This window comes from Trichosurus vulpecula, chromosome 2 (assembly GCF_011100635.1).
Source record: "Trichosurus vulpecula isolate mTriVul1 chromosome 2, mTriVul1.pri, whole genome shotgun sequence".
In the NCBI taxonomy this organism is placed as follows: domain Eukaryota; kingdom Metazoa; phylum Chordata; class Mammalia; order Diprotodontia; family Phalangeridae; genus Trichosurus; species Trichosurus vulpecula.
The window spans coordinates 44,454,393-44,464,126 of record NC_050574.1 but is presented as its reverse complement, the minus strand read 5'-3'; positions in this window follow the sequence as shown (position 1 = coordinate 44,464,126).

Genomic DNA, 9,734 nt, shown 5'->3' with positions numbered 1-9,734 from the left:
GGAAGGCAGGGCAATTGGGGTTAAGTGACTTGCCCAAGGTCACACAGCTAGTGTGTCAAGTGTCTGAGGCAGGATTTGAACTCAGCTCCTCCTGACTTCAGGGCCCATGCTCTACTCACTGCACCACCTAGCTGCCCCTGACAACTCATTTGTAAACCATTTTGGTGCTTTGGGAGTGACTATTTATTCTATTCGAGCAGCTCCTAGCTGATACGGTGGATAGAGCTGGGCTTGGAATCAGGACGACTGTCATCCCTCAGGCACTATCTGCTGTGTGACTCTGGGGAAGGCACTTCATCCTGTTTGCCTCAGTTTCCTCATCTCTCAAAAGAGCTGGAGAAGAAAATGGCAAGCTACTCCAGTATCTTTGCCAAGAAAACCCCAAATGGGGTCACAAAGACTCAGACAAAACTGAGAAGGACAAACAACAACAAACTGGCCTCTAGGGGGTGTGACTTGAAAATGGAGCTATAGTAGGTGATGGTGGCCATCACAGAAAGATAAGGGCAATGGAGACACCGGCCAATGGAACCTTGATGTGCTGCCAGATGTCTCCTCTTAGTGACTAGTCCTACACTCCTGTCCCTTAGTCCATAACAATCCTTCCTCTGTACCCTGTCTCCTCTCTTCCAACAGATCTATTAATACTTATCACTGGGACTATTAGTTATGGTCATTCATCTTTACAAATCTCTCGCTCATGCTGTGCTTTCTAAGCCATTCATTACTACGAACCTTACAAAGACAGATTCTCTCTAGTGTTTCAGTCTCTCTAGTTCTTCCTGGTCTTTCTCTGTTACTACCTCTCTTAGGTGCCTTCTTTCCTCTTTGACTTCTTCCTCTCCATCTGGCCTCTCTTTGGCCTGATTCCTTTCCTTTCCCAAGTCCATTTCAGCAAGCATTTCTCATTTTGCAAGCCACCCTATTGCCTGCAAATGCCTGTTATTGATCCATCTGGTTAGAACTTAGACAAAACCAATTCTTGTCCTTTGGAGAGCTGGTTGTTTTATCCTGGTCTAGATCTGGCCCAGAACTGGGAATGGAGTGTAGAAAGCTTGGGTGTCAGTCCTTCCTGGTGGATGACTGAGCTCACCGTGCTTGGGGGTGAGCAATGTTACGAGCAGGAGGTAGATACAGATACGGGACATCCACATGGCCGTGCTAGAGAGTTATTTTAACATCCTTTTGCTGCCTGATCCCAATGGCCTGTCATCTGCTCTCAACTGCTATCTTCCCAAAGGTGACTAGGACATGTTTTCTAAGAGAGTAACTGGTGACTCACACATACCTTTCAGCTGATCCCTCCTCCCAGTGAACTGACTTTCAGAAAAAGGGGCTTCAGGGTGAAAGCCAGTGGAAAATAACACCCAGCTCTGGGAATGAGAGAGTAACAGATTTTAAGGCATGGGAGGGACCTCAGTGGTCATGTAGTCTAACCCATGCTCAAAAGGAATTCCCATCGTAACAGTCAACAAATGGCCACCAGCCTGTGCTTGTGAAGATCTTTAAGGAGGGGGAGCTAGCTTTAGGGACTCCACTGAATTCTTGGACAGCTCGGAAAGCTTCCCCACATCAAGCCCAAGGTCCCATTGCTGTGGGTTCTGTCCTCTGGGGAAAAATAGAACAAGTGTCCCTTCTGCCACACACAGAGTAGAGAGGGTCTGACTATTCCTTATTCTTGCTATAACTGTGCAGGAGAGAGAGAGAGAGAGAGAGAGAGAGAGAGAGAGAGAGAGAGAGAGACAGAGAGACAGACAGAGACAGAGAGAGAGACAGAGAGAGACACACACACAGAGACACACACACACAGAGACAGAGACACGGACAGAGACAGACACACATAGACACAGAGACAGAGAGACAGAGACAGAGAGAGGGAGAGGGAGAGGGGGAGAGAGAGAGAGACAGAGACAGAGAGAGAGACAGAGACAGAGACACAGTGACAGAGAGACAGAGACAGACACACATAGAGAGACACAGAGACAGAGAGAGAGAGAGAGAGGGAGACAGAGACAGAGACAGAGAGAGAGGAAAGAGAGAGGAGGGAGAGATAATCTTAGCTCCTCACTCCTACTAGCTAGAACTCTATGGAGCTCCAAGACTGTTAGACTTTTGGGAGGCTTCATCTATTGAATCCTATGGAAATTAGGGTCCACTAAAACCCCCAGATCTTTTTCAAACTGCTATCTAATTATACTTTCCCCTCCCCATTTTGTACTTGGAGTTTGCTTTTTTGATTCCACATTTATTCATCTTGTCAGATTCAGCCCAATGTTCCCAACTGTTCAGATCTTCTTGGATCCTTTCTCTGTGATTCCATGTCTGCTATCCCTCCCAGCTTTGTATCATTTACACATTCAATGAGAGCAAATGCCTTCTGTGCCTTTATCCAAGTCATGGATACAGCTAGATGATGCAGTGAATAGAGCTCTGGGCCTAGAGTCAAAAGGACCTGAGTTCAAATGTGGCCTCAGACACTTCCTAGCCCTGTGACCCTGGGCAAGTCACTTAAAGCCTGTTTGCCTCAGTTTCCTCATCTTTGAAATGGGGGTCGTAATAGCATCTGCTTTCCCAGGGCTGTTGTGAGGATTGAATGAGGTTGTATTTGTAAACTACATAGCACAATGCCTGGCATATAGTAGATGCTTAATAAATGCTTGTTTTCTTCTAAAATCACTAACAGGCTACTCCAGCCCAGTGCCTGGAACATAGTAATGGCAAGATTTAATCAACACTTATTGGGCAATGGAGGAATAAGTGAAAGTTCTGGGGATGCAGTGCACAGGGGCGATCTGAGTAAGCAGAGGTTAATCGTGACTTCCTGAAGGGCTGGCATGGAAGCCCATGCAATTACTACCTTAATAAAGGTTCGATGCCAGTGAATTTCAGTCATGTTTTTAAAGGTCTCCAGAGAAGGAGATTCCATAGCTTCTCACGAAGCTTCCCCCTACTCCCACTCTGGATGAACAATTGACTTTTCCCAAGGCACAATCTCATATTTTTAAAGAAAGAGAGACCAGAGGCAGGCTAGGATGTTGGCTTCCAGCTGAGATTGAATGGGAAGGCGGAACAGTGACAGGGATGGGCAGACAGAGACTGCAGCTGGGTAATTAGCCAGGCGAGGGAGGCTGCCAGTCAATGGGCTGAATCCCCACGCAAATGCAAGCACTGATGACGTGGGTGCCTGAACTAGCCTTGACCTGGGAAATGGCACAAAGGGAGGTGGCACAGAAGCTGCTGAGGTTTTTAAAGGGCCCACATGTGGGATGGCAGGAGAGGAAGCTGGCCACTGATACACAGGAAGGCATGGGAGTAAGGAAGGGCCATTACTTAGCTGAGATGTTTCATGATCTGAATGCACCAGGGCTCAAGGGGAAGGAATGAGCCTCCCAGTCAGGTTGTCCCTTCTGTCTCCTAGCCCAAACCTGTTATAGGAATGAAAGCTATATAAGGGAAAACTACGGAAAGCCATGATCTCACCCTTGGAGCCTGCTGATCAGTGTTCCCTGAAGCTGCTAAGTGATGTAATCGCACGAGAGAGGCATTTGACGAGTGGCAAAGTCAAGATCTCTGGGACCCTCTTTCAGCTCCTGTGACTCACAGCTGTTTTCCATTAGAAGAGATTTCGAACCAAAGGATTTACAGTTGACAGGGACCTTAAAGATCATCTAATCCAGGGGGTCTTAATCTGGGGTCCATGGATCCTTAAGTGGTCTGCAAATGGATTTGCGGGATATCTGTTAATTTGCATGGGAAAAATTGTCTTTATTTCAATGTTACTTGTTTTCTTTATAATCCTATGTATTCTATTTTATGTATTTAACGAAGTTTGCTGAGAAAGGGTCTATAACCTTCATTAGACTGCTGAAGGAGTCCATGGCACAATAAAACTTAAGAACCTCTGATCTTGTCTAATCCCCCCCATTGTACAGATGAAGAAACTGAGGCTCAGAAAGAGAAGGGACTTGGCCAGGGTTACATAGGAGATGGTGGCAGAACTGGGCTTTGAATCCATGTTCCTCTTTCCAAACCCAGTGTTCTTTCTAATAGAGGTGAGTATAGAGGGATATTTGGGAAGAGGTGGAAGAGTTAGTTGAGGTTGTATTTGGAGGAATTATGTCCCTCAAAGAGTCTTGTAAGAAAGAGAGAGATGGTTCTTTTTCTGGGACAGCATGAAAATAGCTTTCCATCGAGGCAGGGGTAGATCTGATGATCTCTTGGAAATGACTCTTCTATCGCTGGGTATCAATGATCCTATGATAAATAAAAGAAATGGGAAAGGAAGAAAGTAAAAAGCTGAAACCCAATAAGCATTTAATGAGCATCTCCTATGTCCCAGATACTGTGTTTGCTAATGGGAATACAAAGACAAAAACAAAAGAGTCTCTGTTCTCAAGGAGCCTACATTTGACCGGGAAGGGTCAAGGAAGAATTACAAGAGAGGGAAGACAGAAATACCATTGGCTTGGCTTGACAATATCTCAGAGATCTATGTGATGAACCCCACAACCTAAATAATCAGCAACAAATAAACATTTTTTAAGTACCTACTATGTACCAGACACTGTGCTAAGCACTGAGGATATATAAAGAGATAGAGAGTCCCTGCCCTCCAGGAGCTTACAATCTAATGGGTAGAAAGATAAAGCAGGAAGCTGTTTCAGGAGGGAAGGAGAAGGTACCCCATGAGGGGCATGGTGGAGTAGTACAGTCTGAGATGTTCTGAGCTGAGCTCTCTCCTTAAATGGAAAGTCTGGTGAGATAGATTCTACAATGGGTCAGCAAAAGAGGAAATGGAATTGAAGGGAAGCTTCAAATTTGAAGCTAGTTCTCCTCTGTGTGTGGGCAGATGAGCTCTTACTCCCACTGTCCATCAGACTAGAGGGGCATTTCTCCTTCTCCTTATCTGCCATCATTTTTCAGCTTCCTGAAACAACTTCCAGTTTTGCCTTTCCCCCATTAGATTATAAGCTCCTTGAGGGCAGAGACTGTCTTTCTTTCTTTCTTTCTTTCTTTTTCTTTTTTCCTTCCTTCCTTCCTTCCTTTCTTCCTTTCTCTCTTCCTTTCTCTCTCTCTCTCTCTCTCTCTCTCTCTCTCTCTCTTTCTTTCATTTCAAACGTAGATATTGTCTTTTGGTACTCCCATGTGGGTTGCTTGCCCAATGCACTTCTCCCATCCTTGTGGACCACCAGAGGGTGAGTGAAGGGATGAGTTTGTGACTTGACCTGGTCGGGGAGAGGCAAACATTTCCTTTATAGTTGGAACCTGTGTGCAAATCTCAGAAAAGCCCCCACAGAGCTAGAGTGAAAACTTGGGAAGGGTACTCCTAATGATCAAGAAATGGAGGGTCCACTTTGTGGGGAAATGATGAGGCTTCTTTAGTTCAGAAAGAGAAGGCTGAGGGAGAATTATGACTGAAAGTCTCAGACACTTAATAAGGAAGGAAGGACATAAGGAAGGATGTGGCATTTATGATGGGGCACTGTGCTAAGCACTTAACAAATATCATTTCATTTGATCTTCACAATAACTTTGCCAGGTAGCTGCTATTATAATCCCCACTTTATAGTTGAGGAAACTGAAGCAAACAGAGGTTAAATGACTTGCCTAGGGTCACACAACTAGCAAATGTCAGAGGCAGGACTGGAACTCAGGTCTTCCTGACTCCAGGCTCAGCACTCTGTTCACTGTGCCACCTGCTACTAATAAATGAATGAATGAAAAATCAGTCAATCATTTATCAGAGTCCTACTATTCACAAAACACTGTTCCTGAATGCTAGGGATACAAAAAGAAAAGCAGAACAGCCTCTTATTTCAGGGAGCTCACATTCTAACAGGGAGGAAAAACACATAGGGAAGGTTTCAGCTGCAAGGTAGGTGAATAGGTCCTATGGTCCTTAGGGTGCAGCAGCAGAACAGAAGGTAATGCATCTTTTTAAATGTCATCTCTAGTGATAAAATCAACCATTTGACAGTGCCAAGGACTTGGTGGCAAGAACTTTCCTTTCCATGAGCTGTGGCTGTTGTGGAGGCACAGAAAGAATTGCAATGTCCTATCTCCACAGGCGTGGTTTCCTGGGACAACAGTTGTCAGGGCTGGGCTGGAAGGCCTGGGGGTCTAGAGTGGGGGATGCTACTACTACCACTACACTGAGGCTTACATGCCCCTCAATGGCAGTTGGTATTGGTCATAGTGAGGACAGGGGGCCATTTTTCCACAGTGATTACTCACTTCAATTATGGCTGTGGGGCCTTGGATGGAAGCAGGGTTGGTGGTCTGGTGAGAGTGTTGGGAGGAGGGACTGCTATTTTCAAGACTCCTGGGTTCGGGATCCTGAACTTTTTTCATCAATTGATAAATGGCCAAAAGGTATGAATAGGCAGTTTTCCAATTAAGAGATCAAAACAATTTATAGTCACATAAAAGTGTTCTAAATCAGTATTGATTAGAGAAAAGCAGATTAAGACAACCTTCAGATATTTTACACCTACCAGATTGGCTAAAATGATAGATGGGGAAAGTGACAAATGTTGGAGGCGAAACAGAAAAATGTGGACAATAATTCATTGTTTGTAGAATTGTAAAATGATCCAACCATTTTGGAGAGCAATCTGGAATTATGCCCAAAATGGTACTAAGCTATCTATACTCTTTGACTGAGTGAAACCACTACTTGGTCTGTTTCCAAAGATGATTAGGGAAAAAGGAAAAGAACCTGTATGTTCTAAAATATTGATAGCAGCTCTCTTTGTGGTGACAAAGAACTGGAAGTTACAGGGATGCCCATCAAGTGGGGAATGGCTAAATAAGGTGTGAAATATGATTGTGATGGAATATTACTGTGCTGTAAGAAATGATTAAGCTGGTTGATTTTAGGAAAACATGGAAAGACTTGTGTGAAATAATGAAGCATGAAATGAAGAGAACCAAGAGAAAGCTGTATGTAGTAACAGCAATATTGTTTTAAGAATGACTTTGAGCAAATGAGTTATTTTGTCTATTATAAATACCCAAATTAACCGTAAAGGAAGACACTATCTGCATCCAGAGAAAGAACTGATAAGTAGAAGTATGTATAGAATAATTTTACATATACGTACCTATTTGCGTCTAATGGTAGCCCCCTCTAGGTTGGGGGGAGAGAAAAAAAGATAGTTTTGTTGTATATTTGAAAGAAAGTTGTGTATAGTTATGCATAGATTTGCAGTTTCATGTACAATTGCCTACTTTATTCCATAAATTAAAAATAATTTAAAAATTCTGAGGGGAGGTAGTGGTTAAAGTAATATCAGTGTTTGTTGAATAAATGACCAAGTAAGTGAGTGAATGCATGAACAAAGGAAATGGCCCTTTCTGTTCCTCCAGTTAATTTTAGGCTGCTTTTGCTGACTGATGTAGTGAAAGTTAGCAGGCATCCTCTCTTCTTCCCTTCTTCTCTTTTTCCCTCCCTCCATTCCTTCTTCCTTTCCTCCTCCCTCCCTTCCTCCCTTCTTTCCTTCTTCCCTCCATCCTTTTCTCCCTTCCTTATTTCCTCCATTTTCCCTCTCTTCTTTCCTCCTCTTCCTTCCTTCCTTCCTCTCTCTCCTTTCTTCCCCCACCTCTCTCTTGTCCAGAGCCTTAAGTAATAAAAATATGTATATACCTCTTTAAAGTTAGTAGACCACTTTATTTAGTTATCTCCTTTGAACTTCACAGCAATCCTGTGAGGTAAATACTACTTGCATTGTTGTCCTCATTTGTAGGTGAGGAAACCGAGGTTGAGAGAAATAAATCTGCTTGCTGGTGGTCACACAATGGTAGGATTCAAAATCAGGAACAGAGTAGGAGAAGGAAGCTGGAGCAGCAATATGTGTTAAAAGCTATAAAATGCCTTGAGAGCAGGGTACTTATTGCACCTTATATCACTTCTGTTTTCCCTGAACCTTCAAAGCAGCCGTGCCCTGCCCTCCCCATCCAGTATAATGTGCCACAGCAGGCTCTCAGTGAATATCTGGTCACTGTAAGAATTCTAATACCAGAAGGAGTTCACATTTCACAGCACTGTAAAATTTATAAAATGCTTCCTTAGCAACAATTTTGTGAGATAAGTAGCAAATAATAATAGCTCACATTTATGGCTTTATGGTTGCAAGGCACTTTATGTACATTATCTCATTCAACCCCTTCAACAACTGTGGGATGAAGATGCTATCTGTCCATTTTACAGATAAGGAAACTGAGGCCCCTCTTTGCCACCAGGAAAGACCAGCCCCACATTCAGTATCACCACAGCATAGAAGAATGAGCTTAGCCCATTGGCTCACAGGGACACCTTTGCAAGGCGTCTGACATTACAAGCAATCCCACTGCTCTAACAGGCAAGGAGCAGAAATAAGGCACAGATGACAAAATCGATTGCCTGTTATCTGAGAACATAAGGATAAAATGAAAAGAAAGAGTTCTCCAATACGAATATAAATAGCTTACATACTTTTCCAGTTTACATCATCATAATAGTAGTAATCACTGCTATTTATAGTTTTAAAATTTGCAAAATGCTATATATATATTGTCTCATTGGAGCCTCACAGTGATCCTGTGAAAGCCCATTTTACAGATTGAGATCTGAGGCTCAGAAAGGTTGTGATTTGCCCCTGGTCATAGAGTAAATGTTAGAGGGGGAATTTGGATCCAGGCCTTCCTCACTCCAATTCTGGCCCTCCAAAGAGTGGAGAAAAGGGTCTAACCTAGGGTTTGAGTGGAAAGGTAGTACAGATAGGAGAGGTATTTCAGAGGCAGAATTGATGAAACGTGGCAACTTTTGAGGGGATTAGCTTTGTTTATGCATATTTGTGACGAAGGTTTTTTTCTTTTTGTTCAGTTGGTGAGAGATGGAGGTGGATGGAGAAAAAATAAAATGCTTTTTAAAAAAGGAATCTGGCAACTGGTAAGTCAACAAGCATTTATTAAGCACCTGCTATGTGCCAAGCACTATGCTAAACACTGGGGATACAGAGGAAGGCAAAAGACAGGCTTTGCTCTCAAGGAGTTCACAATTTAATAGGGAAGACAATTGCAAACGACTATGTAAAAACTAGATATGTATAGGGTAAATTGGAGATAAATTCGGAGGGAAGACACTGGGAGAGGGGATTAGGGAAAGGAAGGAGTCAATAATTCTAAATCCAGCACTCTTTGTACTCCACCATACATAGAAGGTATCCGAATGATTTCATCCTTCATTTTTGCTTTTCAAAATTCCACAGTAATATACTATATCTCTTAAGGGATGGGGCAACAATCCCAAGACTACCTGTAGGAGTGATATTGTAAAATCAGAATTCAAATTCTGGAAAACTCACATTCGTACCCGTGCGGAGGGGGAGGGGAATTGATCTGGCACTTGGCCACCTTCCTATCTTCTGTGGCTGCCCACCACTTGGATTTGTTTGCTACTTAAGTAGGTTCCTCAATGTGACACAGTTCAAGGAGGGTTATGTGTATTTGCCGTGAATACACACGGGGATCGCTGAGAAACAGACCGTCAGCACCGTGGACAGCAGCAGAAGGCCCAATTCCAGAGCCGATATCCATAGAGCTGGATATAACCAGATGATTGCAGGACGGACCAGAGGGATTTGAGAGAAAAATTAGTATGGGGGAGGGGGTGGGGATATTGAGTTCCTGACCAGAGTGGCCACCCCACCCCTTTCCTTGAAGCGGGAAGCTTCAAGGCAGGGGGAGTGAAGGTG